The sequence below is a fragment of the Triturus cristatus genome, chromosome 3_1 (genome assembly GCF_964204655.1).
Source record: "Triturus cristatus chromosome 3_1, aTriCri1.1, whole genome shotgun sequence".
Taxonomy (NCBI): Eukaryota; Metazoa; Chordata; class Amphibia; order Caudata; family Salamandridae; genus Triturus; species Triturus cristatus.
The window spans coordinates 465445583-465459705 of record NC_140583.1 but is presented as its reverse complement, the minus strand read 5'-3'; the positions used below and the strand labels follow the sequence as shown (position 1 = coordinate 465459705).

At 43.7% G+C, this 14123-nt stretch overlaps 1 protein-coding gene across 2 annotated transcripts in view; it reads left to right on the top strand.

Annotated features, from left to right (window-relative positions):
- LOC146860417 (uncharacterized) overlaps nucleotides 1-11536 on the top strand; it is a 200211-nt gene extending 188675 nt beyond the window's left edge. For both annotated transcript variants that reach the window (XM_085646345.1, XM_085646344.1), the window contains one exon: nucleotides 10772-11536. The gene's annotated coding sequence lies outside the window, so the exon portion shown is untranslated. The remainder of the gene's footprint in view (nucleotides 1-10771) is intronic.
- The last annotated feature ends 2587 nt before the right edge of the window (nucleotides 11537-14123 follow it).

The following is a 14123-nucleotide window of genomic DNA, read 5'->3' as shown; positions in this document are numbered from 1 at the left end:
GTGGCCCAACAGTCATGTAAACACCATCTGGGGAACAATAAATGATGGCATGTAATCGCTTCAACAAATCCAATCCCATCAATTTCTCTCCACAATTTGTGGTTAACATAAATGGCGAATCTACTGTAAAGGGACAAATAGTCATAGCTAGAGGCTTGGAAATGGGGCTTACAATAGGCAAGCCGGAGAAACCTACCGAAACATTGTTTTAGCCAGACGCAGCTGCCCCCGGGACTAGTGAATGGGAAAAAGAGCTATTCATAGCCCTTGTATCAGCTAAAAATATCTTGGTCGTACCCTGCAAATCTGCAGTGACATAGGGTCCGCACTGATCTACAGGTACCGGAACTGGTCCCTCACCCTGTCCCTGTCTGTCCTAGCTGTGGTACAACCCCATCACTTTGTCCATGTCATAGTCATCATGGTAGTACTGCCTTTCCCGAGTTTCGTCAAAATAGTTATTTTTATGATGCTCATACGATGTATTTTCAGACTGCATCTCTCCTCCACCTCTACCGCACCCTCTAATACCCCTTCCTCTTGGGGCCTCAACTTTCTGCAACAACTTTGGACACTCACTTCGCCAATGCCCCTCCTTTTTACAGTACGCACATTGGTTGTACCATATGGACACACCCAGGGTACTGTTCCTGTCCGCCTGGGACCCTCGCTGGGCCGGACCCAAATCTCTAACTCTTCCATTTCCCCTCGTCACTTGTTGCATCAACACATTTGTCTTCAACTCCTTGAACTTTTTCTCTACCTTCTCTTGGTCTTCATTCTCTCTGTGCTCGTAGTACTGTGCCATACTCAAAATTACTGACGGGGATTTGCTGGTCCAAGTACTTTCCAAAGCCTGCAACCTAGTCGCAATCTCGGGAATATATTTGTGACAAATCTGTTAACGAACAAACAAACGCCACATTCCTGTGACAGATCTTGGCCACTAAAATCCCAAAACACCCCTTCAAACCTAGTAAAGAAATAAGACACACTTTCATCCTTCTTTTGACGACACACAATCAACTTGTACCAGTCCACTCGTCTTGGTGGGATAAGGGAATGCATGTGTGTGATAATACTCCCTGGCAAAGCTAATAGCTCCGCCTTTTGCTTCTCACCGGGCTTGCGCTCCTTATCCAATGCCCTGATCTCGTCCCATGTTCCACCCAATTCCACTACGTGATTCTGCATATGCACTTGTCTCCATATATCTATTGGTACCAACAGGCTGAAAAACAACTCTCTATCAGCTAATGCCATCACTGTGGAGGAGGCGGCCTCCTTCAATTCTTTATAATACGCAGTTGGATTTTTCTGAGGGTCCGGCAACTGACACTTTAGGGATATTATCTCACTCCTCTTCCAGGGAGTGTAGATCCACTGTTCCTGAAAATGGTCCGCCACTAGTTGGCGAGTAACAACATCATTCCCATCTCTCAACTCCGGTATTTCGGGGTGGTAAATGGGATGAACTGCTCTCATGGGAAATTGTAACGCTGTCGTCGGGACCTTCTGAAGCAATCTACCCCGATAACCCACCAACGTCGCCACATTACTGAAAACCTAATTGGAGGCCATACCTGTAGCATATACACTATCCTGAATGTCATAGATGATCTGAGGTGCGGTACCCTTAAATCACTGCTCTCTCAATCCTATCAGCATAGCCAACATATGCTTAAGGGCATGTTGCTGTATAAATGGCTCATAATCTTTCATCACAGTCCGCACATCTTCCACACTATATATCAGGTTCCGGGCCCATTGTGCAGCTTGGTCAGCCACCTTCTTCTTTTCCTCATTACGTACAGCAGTGCGCACCAACACCTTCTCCATGTGGCCACGTGTCGCTGCCCAATTCGCTGAATGCACTCCATGTACAGGCGTCTCAAGATCTTGCAATGCTTGAGGTAACACACTCAAGGGAAAAAGAGCAGATGAAGAAACTGACACCATCTCGAACAAAGACTGTGTTGTAGGAGTATGAGAAGGCGTAGCCACAGATATGGAGCCAGGAGACAGAATAGGAGGGCTGATGGCACCTGTAACTTGCAAAGCTGGGGAAGAGACAGGCAGGGCTAGGGCCGAAGCAGGAGAGCTGGGGACAGAAAGACTAGGATTAGCAGAACCAGAGTCTGAAGACTGAGATGTTGGGATCATGGGGTATATCCGTTCAGGGGCATAAGGAGGTGGGGGACGAGAATCTCTAGTAACTCCTCAACAAAATCATCACCTTCCTCTCTAGCAACATAACATTTATTACTCTGTAATTGAAACTTCCTATCGGCACACTCTATGCCTTTCTCAATCTTTTCTCTATCATAGGCCATTGCTTTCTGTGTTATCGTTTGCTTCTGTCCCCTCCGAGCTTGTTTCTCTGCTTGTATCTGTCATTGTTTTGCTTCCTTCTGCCATACCCTCAGAGAATCAAACATCGACTGCCTGCTCTTTTTGCAATTACAAAAATTCACAATTTATCCTGCAAGTAATTCAACTTCTGTTCATCAAATGTGCCCGAAAGCGGCCACTGTAAGTCAGCATTATCCCTCATATATGTATTTGACAATGTGCTAAACATAATAGGGCCAATGCCATGCTTGATGTATACATCAAAATTTGGGGAACCCTGTGGAGCCTCAGTGGAACAACACCGACATCCAAAACACCCCAACTTACTTAAACTAGGCATCTTAATGTAAGACACATGCACTGTCCACAGTGGACAAATACAATATCAACCAACAAAATGGTCCAAAAACCAAATCAAAAGCAGTCTGAAAACTGCAGTCCACAGTCCACAGACTGCACCAAGACATGACAGTCCCAAAACTGTTTCAAGACAAGACGACAGTCTTCAGCCCCAGACCTTTTAAAGAATAGACTGAATTTCCAGTTGGCCTGGAAGATTGCTCGCAAACAGTCCGAGACTTTTTCAAGAAGAGACCGAATTTCCAGTTGGCCTGGTAGACTGGTAACAAACACTTCTTTTAAGGGCCCGCAAACCCACCAAGATCAAGACAAGACAGTTCGAAGACTGTACCAGACACAGTCCGTAGGTTCATGTCGTTCAACCATGGTGCCACATTTTCCAAGAATTCAAATCACTCACCTGGTGCACTCAGGTCGAGTAAGATTATTCTCCACTGCCGACTCTTCGGACCAAATGACCAAATCCAAGGTTTGGCCTTCTCAGGACCCCAGCCGGTGACCACTAGACGAGGAGTCACCCGATCAGACGGGCGGGGCAGCCAAGAGAAGCCTGTTCTTATCATGTGGGGATCCCCGATCCGCCCAACCGACTGGATGCAACGCCGATCCTGCAACCCGTTTACGGGTGAGTCAGATCACCTTGTGGGGTACCTTTTCGAGCACCAACTGAAGGAAGTGGCCCCTATGGGCCATCCGGGTTATCTACAACTTCCTACTCGCTTTCTACCAAATGAAGAGTCGATCAGACAGTAGAGAATACAAACAGTTGTTTATTAGCAATACTCTGCAGGGGAGTCCAATCTTACCTGCACCCTAAGATGTCTGCCAAGGGACTGGCCCCCCAACAGTCTGTAATGCAAAACCATTCCTCCCAAGAACCTCCAACCACACCCACAGTGGAAATTTACCGGCTTAGGCCGAACATGAACAAAGGAGGCACAGAAGGATGGGCTACCACCTGCCAGATGGGTACACACTATCATAGTTTCAAGGTTGCCGTGCTGGGACTCAGCGTCTCCTAACGTGGGAGCAGAGCTACACACATGGATAGGTATGTGAAGGCAGAATGGCCTATTCATAAGTAAGTCAGAAGGCAACCTTGAACAGTAAAGAAAATAATAACTAAATATAGTGTTTGGCTGAGGCAAGTAGGACACAGCCTAATAAGGATTGCGAAATACAAAATGGAGTCACACTCGCTAACTGAAGCTCACACATTGCAGGGATAACTCAGTGGGTTGCATAACGTGAATATGAATGGTGTCTAATTTAGCCGCACACTGCTAACCTAATATAACACGGAACAGGTGTATAATGAGAATGCGGATTTTCAAACCTAACAAGTTTTGAAATTGGGCAGAGAGGGTCTGGATACCGCTCTATTTCTGTAGTTTTATTTCTATTCCCCATTTCAAAAAGAGGTCCCTGTGGCGCTATACTTCCATAGCAATCCTTAGATTGCTCCAGGTGAGAACCGTGAATTCTTTTCCAGTTGCTTCCGGATCTGGTTTGAATTTTATGGCTTTAATGTGTTGAGTGTTAAGATGTTTTGAGGTGTCAATTGTACTAGCACTTCGGTTTAGTATATCATGACGTCCCCTGGTTCTGCAGTGAGGGATAATTTCTAGTGTTACTAGGACATCGCTGCTTTGTGTGTCAAAAGATGGGTGGGCATGTTCACTAAGTAGTGTCTCTGCACCCTTTAGAACTGCACAGTATAGGTGTTCTTGTGGGTCCCTCTTTACTGACAAGAAGGTTTGGTTTTGTTACATTCGAGGCTAAACAGAGTGATTGCTGATCTTCTATAATTGCCAGACTCACTCCAAGCATACTGCACAATCTAAACGGGGCTGTCAAATTAGTATGGTTTTGATGTAATTGATCTAGGGCCCGATTCACAGAACTAACTTAAGACAAATTCCTAAACCTACTAACATTTACTCATTTTGGTATTCACAGAAGGCCCTTACTCATTTTGTTATTCACAGAAGGCACTTACTCATTGATGAGTAAGTGCCTTCTGTGAATACCAAAATGAGTAAGTGCACTTACTCATTTTGGTATTCACAGAAGGCATTTACTCATTAATGAGTAAGTGCCTTCTGTGAATACCAAAATGAGTAAGTGCCTTCTATGAATACCAAAATGGTAGTAAGTTTAGGATTTTATCTTAAGTTAGTTCTGTGAATCGGGACCCTAGTGTCCTCCTGTGGGCCACCCTTTTTCTGTTGTGTGGGCTTGCTTGTTCTGGGAAGTAATGAAGTATTGTTGACAGCCTGACAGTGGGCTGAATTACCAAATGTTGCTTGGGCTGTATGTATAAAATTTGGGGCGTGTGGCAATTGACGTTTTTTTGGGGCGCAGGATTCATGTAGAGTTTGTAAAACTGAATGGTCTTTTGGATTGTCTTGCTGCTCAATCAATGGTTCGGATTTGAACGTGATTTGTTGGGAGGTCATTTTGCTTAAGGTTCTGGAGCCCCTATTTCCGTGATCCTCAAGTATGTTGGGGCTAGCAAGGGGTTGAATATCGAGCCCATGCTGACCTATTAGCTCCTTTAACATATGCGGGGGCTCTTGTTCCTGGAGTAGAATGTTTGATAGCATCTGGGTCTTTTCCTGTTGCTTTATCAATTTTTGTTCCTTGATTTCCTTAAACGTTTGCGCTCCATTTTTGTTGAGGGGAGACATTGTTTGTGTGCCTGCAGTTTTCTATCTCCTGCTGTGGGTGAAGGGCCTCCACATAGCTGATTAGCCGATGTGATTGCAGATTGCTGGTCAATCAATGGATAGTTGGGTTTTGTCGGTGTGGCCTGGGGTGCTGCCTCCTTTTCTCTCATTTGCCGGTGACCTCGTTGTGAGGGAAATGGCCTATGTACTCAAACTTGTAATGGCTGGGGCGCTGATTGATGAGTTCGTAGCCTGGGGTTTTACTTCTGCTAAGATATCCGTCAAGATGGTGGGAATGGATCTTAAATGATCCATGGTACTGGTGCATTGACACTTATGATATGCGGTGTTATGGTCTTTTTGCACCTGCTCAATTAGTGAGTTTAAATAATGGAGTTTCCTCTCAATTCCAGAGACGTGGGTGGCTAAGACGTGCAATAGATTTACTTGGAGCTCTAGTTTTTCTGAGTGAAAGGCAAGTGCGGTTAAAAATGTTCTCCATAGTGTTGATAAAGGGGGCCATAAGGGTGCTAAAAGTGGGGAAGTGTTTTCCTTGTGTTGGATATCATTGCTTTGTTTTGGATGAGAATTCTAGCTTGGATGACTCAGGTTGACACCTTTCCTGGGGGACTACTTTGTCGGGGAATGTTACTATACCCCAACTGAACCTTTATAAGTTGTGAAAGTAGGATGTTGAAGTCATGGGAGGGCATGGAGTTCATGGTGTTGTTTAGTGGCACATTTGCTTCCTTAGGCACTTCCTGGATTGGTTCAAATAAAGACCATAAATGTTTGGGGACAAACATTACAATTTAAAATTTCCATGACCTATTTACACAACAGCATGGATAAAGCTATAAAAAAAAAGATTCATAAGATTCAAACATTTAAAACAGGATAAAGTCCACAATCCAAAGTACTTAACACAAGAAGATATATCACCCATCATTCTAATGACATCATGACTAATATTGTTTCCAAATAGCCATTGCAACTAGAAACCACAGTTCATAAAGCAGAGGTAGCCAGAAAATGCAGTTAATTGAAGCCCTCAATATAAGTACAGGGCCTGATTTCTACCAAAAATGGGGCTAAAAATGTTCCCATCGGCTCTTTATAAATGGGGGAAAATAGCATAAGGCGCAAAGTGCTCTGAGCTGCCAAATTATCACACAGGCAGGATGCAAGTTTGTCGACCGATACTGATTGTCTCGAGAAAGCCATTAAAAAGTGCAGGATACATAAACATATTCAAAGTAAATTGTGTCTGTACATTTATGATGAATGTTAGATAAAATTGCTGTTGGGCGGGGAACAAACATGGAGAACATGTTACCTCAAGTTGTGAGCGGCACAACTTTACTGCGGAATAGTGCGCCTCTTTTATGATGACTTTCGCATTTGTATGGATACTAGCAGGATTGTCAAAGTAATGCCCCTGCCTATTTCGTGGAATTTCTCTCTTACTAATCGGAGCCAAGGGATCAACAGTGCTCTATCTAGATTAATACAATCTTTAATAACCTCCCTTGAGAACATTAGCTCCTCAGTCAGCCACATTATTGCCCATAAAAGCATAGGGGGAAATATCTATGCGATCCTCTAAAATTTCCAGCCCCAACTCACCATGACAAAAGAGTATAGGGGCGCTATTTGGGGTCATCAATAGCCTTTTTATGAATTTGCTTTCTAAGACCTGTAGGTGACGACTTTTGTGGTAACCCCAAACTCTTGCATCATATGGTGCAAAAGACAAGCAAATGGCTTTGTAAAGTGTAACCAGCTCTGTCACATGCTTATGGCCCAGTCACCAGGCAAAGTGAAAGAGCCCCTCCATAACCCTGCCCGCATGTTGCACCCTTGCAGTGGTTCCCAATTCATCTTATTATTAAAAAAGTTCCCCTAATAATTAAAATTGTTTAATTTATCAAAGCTCTTATCCCTTACAGCAACATTTCTAGTTTTAGTCGATTTAGGACCACACACCATATTGTATGATTTAATAAAATTAACTTTTAAATCAAGTGCAAATATAAAATCTGTGAAGGCATTGAGTGATTTTTGGAGACTGTTTGCTGTCAGGGCCGTTAGCATGGTGTCATCCGCATACGATAATAGCTGGACCGGATTGCCCCCAATTCGGGGAAAATCGATTTCCTTAACCAATAAAAATGCCTCCAGGCCATTGGTATAAATTAAAAAGAGAAAGGGAGCTAAAATGCACCCCTGCCGAACACCTTTTGTGGAGACTATAGGCCTAGTCTTTTCCCCTTTTGGGCCATATCTTATGGTGACAGTGGTGGTAGAATGAAGCCTATGCAGAAGGGAAATCAATGCTTCCTCAATGCCCATTTTCCCCATAAGTGCCTACAATTTCTCCCGATTAACAGTGTCGAAGGCACTGGACAAGTCCATGAAGGCCAGGTGGATAGAACCCCCCTGGCCTTATGTACTTGCCCATAATCAGGGCAAATTGAGGCCCTGCTTGGTGTTACCCATTCCCCTCCTAAAGCCATATTGCATTTTTAACATGACCCCTCTGTTGCTCCCCCAAGCCTCAAGTCGGGCAAGGACAACCCTCCCCAACACCTTTTCAATTGCATCGATAAGGAAGATTGGCCGGGTCGTTCCTATTACCCTTTTTAAACACTGAAACTACGATGGCCTCCTTCCCTGGCTGGGATGGGATCAGTCAAACTGCTTTAAAAACATTAGTCAGTTGGGGAGCCCAAAGATTAGGATTACTTTTAATCAGATCCAATGGGACGCCGTCAGGACCTGGAGCTTTCATACAAATTCCCTTTGCTAAGTCCTCCTCAATCTTGGCTACTGAGAGAGATGCGCCAAATCCCCACATTCCTCCTCTAACTGGAGGGAGTTTGGATTAAATATGGCAGAGAAATGAGATTCCCAGACATCACCTAGAAACAGAGAATGCATCTGCCTCGCCTCTTCCTTAAATAAAGGGCAATTGATGATGTTCCAAAAGCTTTTAGAGTCTTTGAGGGAACTGGCTCTCTATAAAATCGTCCCAGGCTAAGCACCTCAGTTCTTCTTTCCCTCGATTAATTGTACTTTTAAAAGCCCACCTTGAGCTTTTAATTTGGGTTCTATCACGAGGGTTAGCATGATGGGCCATCTTCAGGATCTTTTGGGTTCTAGAGCATTCAGTGTTGAACCACCGTATCTCCTGAGGTTCCCTTATCTGGACCGTTTTAGTTAGTCTTTTGGCTACATCCGCACAAATCAATTCAAATTCGCGGATTACCTTGTCTGAGGGAGAGTCGTTTTGCTTCTGGCTTCTGGCCTTTTGGTCCATTGTTCTAAACAAGGGCTGCCAAGGCTTGTAGAATTTCCACATTGGTCCACGAACTGTGCTTTTTTAAAAGCAGAAATTGAATATTTGAGGAGAAAATCCAAGTTCTGCTCATCAACTATCGCCTGTAACCTGTTTAGCAAACGATGAATAAGTTGGCAAGAAGCTCCCGATTAAGCTAGACAAGTCTGCAAGCTTGAACAAGCAAGCATCACACAAACATCCTCAGATCGCCTCCCTGTGCTGCCCCGTGGTTTTCGCAGCGAAGTTAGTCCAAGAGCAGGTTTATCTCTGTGTGTCACACTTCACTGTCCGAAGGTCTAAGAGTGTGCAGCCTGCCCAGGTGGCGCTGGATGTGCTCTTTTGGCTCCGGAGTTTGATGCAGAATCTCTCTTCCACGCTCCTCTGCAGCCTGTCGTTAGTGCTGCATCTTCCTTGCCAATAGTTCCCTTGCCCTTACTGAGCCCCCTTAAGAAATCCTTGGGAAGTGCTCAAGGAGCTATTAATGAGGCACTGAGCCTCAGCTATCCACAAGTACCTTCTGGACTGTTGGCGCACCCATGGGCTCAGGAGCGCAAGGTGCGAGCTCGAGATGCAAGGGAGTGGGAAGGAGTGCGATTTATGGGTTTTCACAAGCAGAGCTAGTAAAAAATGTGACCAAATTTTGAAAAGGCAGAAACCCATTTGAAAAATGTGCCCAAATGAAAAATCACTCCACCAGTGAATTTAAGGGCATATTATATTGTATCACAAGTATCGATATAAAAAAAGGTAATGACTAATTCCACTGATTGGAACAATAATTTTACACATACCTACTTATAATGTATTCATCCACTTCCATGATCCGCAGAATTAGATGATTGAAAGGGTGAATACAATAGGGGTAGCTACCAAATACTGTTTACAACCAAGTGAGATACTGCTTTTGCAGTGTGAAAGGACGTCAAATCCATGCCAAGTTTAGGACTAGAACTCAAATCCTCATCATGTGAGGAGATCCAGGACTGTATTTGATATGTCTTGCATTTTCCCAAAACTCCAAAATGCCAGTTGATACACAGACTAAAACCTTCAAACTCTAAGCACAATAAATCAACAAGATTCCTTTTCAGATGACCTTTGGTTGTCCTGCCTGTTGGGGGAAAAGATAATAGGATGCATACGTAGAGGTCAAACAATGCCATCCCCTCCTTCTGTGCAATTCTTACCTTTCTGCTATGCCTACATACCCTTCATACAATACATCCCAAGGGAGCTCTTCACACAAGCACAATACCCTCTCAAATAATGAGAAGATATGGAAGTCAGTGAGCGACAGGTGAGCAGGAAGGTGATAATCCAGCTTTACTAACAGTTTCCACTCTGCGTCCAATAATCACCATATAAATGTTCAGTAATTAACTGCGGGTGTCAGACCCAGCCATGACACACCTGACATTTTGGCATGTGTACATATTTCAGCTATTTGAGAGAACTCACACTCATTAACAATCAACTGAGGTACAGTGGTATTTTAAGGTGTATGCTGGAATTAAATCCACCATCAGAGTTTGCACAAAGAGATAATACATACAAATAAAATGTACTTTCTGCCATGAAGGCGGCACACCTCATGGCTGCATTTAATTAACAACTGAGTAGTCTTGGTTTTAGTTGAATTATATGTGGGAAGTGTTCAACAATCATTACAAAAGAAAAAAGTAAAAAAGGGAGTCCAAAAACTGTATAAAATAGGATGATTTCATACATAATTTCTATCAAATAATGTGATGATTATTGTAAGCAAAAAAAGCTCAGAATATTATGTACAAGTCAGGCCAACAGTGTCCTTGTCCTGCACACTGCTCTTAAGTCCCACCTTCAGGACAAGTATGGACTTTCTGTAACACAATTCAGCAAGAATCTGGTGCCCGGGAACGGCGTTTAGGTGGCCTCCAACAATTACTGTTGTGGATCACTGGCCAATCTGAGACTTTGGGCACTGGGATGGAAGTAAGTTCCTTCCTAAATGCTGAAAACATTGATATAACATCAATGCTAATGACAGATTATTGTTTGTGTTTTTGAACAGGTGAAGCTGGGAGACAGTATTGTGCAAAACGATGTACTGCTCGAGATTTCAGCAAAGTTGGAATTTTCAACATGGCGGCAACGCAAGCCTACGATTATGGTTTAAAGTGTTCCCCTGCCCTGAAAGTTTGAGACCTTTTTTCATACCCCATAGGCACTCCTACTCCAGCTTAGTAATTGTCAGTAGAAACATTCCTAAAGTTATACAAGTATGTGGAATGGAGTGTCAGGTCTTGTGAAGAGGAAGCATATGAACTCATGTCAGCCTCTCTGAGACACAATGTATAAGTGGCGAATGTGCTTATTACACTCCAGGCCGGCATGCTGTTTAACCACTGGCTTCTCTATTCAGCCATTTTATGCACCTGGGCATCCCAGAGGGTTATCTTAGATTCATGCATTGAGTGATCCAAGCACAGGCCATGCAATCACTCAACGATGCTGTCTTATGTTTGGAGAAGGAGCTTCTTCTGATGTGCTACTAATGCTGGCTTCATGAGTATCCATGAATAGCCATTCCTGTTTTTCTTCTGCTTCTTGGTTTTAGATCTGAATAACTCTTTTAACATAAAGTAATGGAGAATATCTGGCACAGTTGTGTTGATGATGTCAAAATACAAGAACCCATGTTTATTGGTTCATATCACCAATTTTACTGTGCCTTTAATCCAGCAATCAGCAAGCTTTGTGCTACAGCTATAACACAAAATGGAAAGAAAATATAGACCAGCTTTATACTGCATGTTGAAAAAATAAATAAACATTATTTTACACCGCTGCATCTATGATGGGTCTGTTTCTTTAATGGCTAGCTAGGGGTTGGGTGCCTAGTGACAGAGGTGTAAACAGAAGGAATGTAAATACACAGCAACATAGACCAGTTAATTCAGTCAGGATGAAGCATCAAAGAAAGACCTTCAATGCAATGCAGGGAACATAATGAAGACCCAGAGTCTGATATTATCAGTTAGCCCCTGCGCATGCTCAAGACCTCTGATGGAACCCTCACTGCCATCATGCCATAGTTGATGCCTTGATTGATATTATGGTGGAGTCCAATAGAGGACAGGTTGCGCCAGAGTGAAGTTCAAGACCATGGGCCTGATTTAGATATCAGCGGAAAGGTTACTCCGTCACACCGGTGACAGCTATCCTGTCCACTGAAATTCCATCATATCCTCTCGGATTATATTTTGACTAATGAGATATCTGTAATCATTGTGCCGGAGTAACCCGTCCACCAAGATCTAAATCAGGCCCTATGTCTAGCAAATGGCGGACTTTAGGTTTGCCTTGAATTTAACTCCATGAAAGTCCAAGCAATCATTGGGGGTTGTGACAATTAAGTCTCAGTTCGGGAAGCTGGGTATACTCTTAGCTGATTACACCATAATATGTTGTTGTTAGAGGCAAAATTGAGTGTTTCAGATACATTTTAAATCTCCTTACCATAACTGGGAATAAAACAAGAAAGTGTTAGGTCTGATGACAGCTTAGATAACTGACAACCTTTGACAAAGTTGTCAGTTTACCTGTTCAGAAACTTCCCTTGAGTTCCGAATATTTTAAAAAGCATGAATTAAGGGCGTTATATAGAGAATACAGAACATATGTGACATCATAATATGAGTGACTGATGAAATGAGATGTATTGTATGGTGTGGTTGTATCCTCAACATGTAGTACACTACCAACCCCTTTATGACCATTCAGGTTTTGTTTGTTAAACCTTAGTTTATCCCTGGGTAGCTGTGGTTCTGAGCTGTTAGGCTTACACAAAGTGTAAAGCATTTAAAGCGTGACCATATTTGATGAAGAAAGAAACTCAGCACAAGAAATTTGACAACATTATTTAAAAATAGAGTGTATTTTTATGAACAACAAAATGGAAAAGATCCGGAGAGATGGAGTTTGCAAGAAATGACAAATCAAGACTTTTCATTCAACCGTGAACAAGCATTGGGAAATTCAACAAATGTTAAACTTTGGAACTTTTTCAAGTGGAATGCGGTTACTTCGATTTACTCTTGGAGGCCAACTCCAGCAGGGAGCCAATCGAAGGGATCAGCAAGACAAGCAGACTTCAGTCTAGTCGTTAATGTCAATGGCTCCTTGCCATTCACTTCTATGTAGTGGTCCTAATGCAAGGGAGACAGGATGCAGAATATGCTCAAGGATGCTGAAGATGCTGTGCAGGTGAGGGGGGTCTTCTTGGTGCTACCCCTTGATCCACTGTCCTAGAGAAGTGATTCTGATCATTGGGTTCGAAACTCCACAAAGTCTCCTCTGGGTCAGAAATAGATAAGTTGCCACTGGGCTACTAGTAGCCTGACTTCTTGTGGCAATAGCTCTCCTTCAGGGTTACTAAGCTACAGTGTGATGACTTTCCTGGGTCCATCGGACACTGGTGGAACTTTTGAACATTGATTCCCAAACTCTGGGGCTGCACTGCAGCAATGGGGGGGATGCAGCAATCTGGCCACCAATAAGCCAGAGGCTTCTTTAGAATTTGTAGCTTTGCACAGGAAATCAGCCAACTGACTCTTTGCGTCTATGCTTCCAGCTGGGCTTGGGGGACCACTTCTTCATGAGAAAGACACTGCAGGCACAGTCCTTTCCTTTGCTAGGACAAGAACCATCAGGTGCAGTCTAACTTTGTTGCAGCCTCTTCTTTGCCTGTTTTAGGGTCAGCATCGCAGTCCTTCTTTGCCTCTCTTCTTCCACTAAATTGAGATGCTAGGGATGCCCTTTTTATGCCCAGACAGTGCCCTCAGAGGAGGCTACCCTCACGAGTCAATGAGCATCTACAGTCCCACTTGTCTGATGACATCATCCTGTGAAGTATGGCATCTAGAAATGCCAGAAGACTCTATTCTGTTCTGATGACAGAACCCTTCTCTCATCATCAAGAGCTCAGTAGCCCACCTTGGAGGTGTGGCTACCTGTGGGCTACAGGCCCACTGGAAAGCCAGTTTCATCAGTGTTTAACCCTCTCTGTCCCTGATGCAAGCCTGTCTTCCCATACTAATGAGCAGCCCACCTCAAGTGTGGTTACAATTTGTCCATCAATGGCGTCCTTTGTAGCTTGACTTTTGGGCTAACATCCCATGTGCCTTCTCTCTAGATGGAGCAAAAACCAAAGGAAATGATGGACGGAGTGCTGAACATTGCAAGCACTCACCCCCAGTCAACTGATCTGGGTTTAATCCATCACCGTTCTTTAGCCCACTCTGCCACCCCAGTTCAGACATGGCCATATGCAAATCAGTCTGACCCTGTGCCTCATGGGAACAGTCCAGCCCGAACTGCCAAGCCATGTCTTCCCTGGACAGGAAACAAGCTTCCTAGGACCG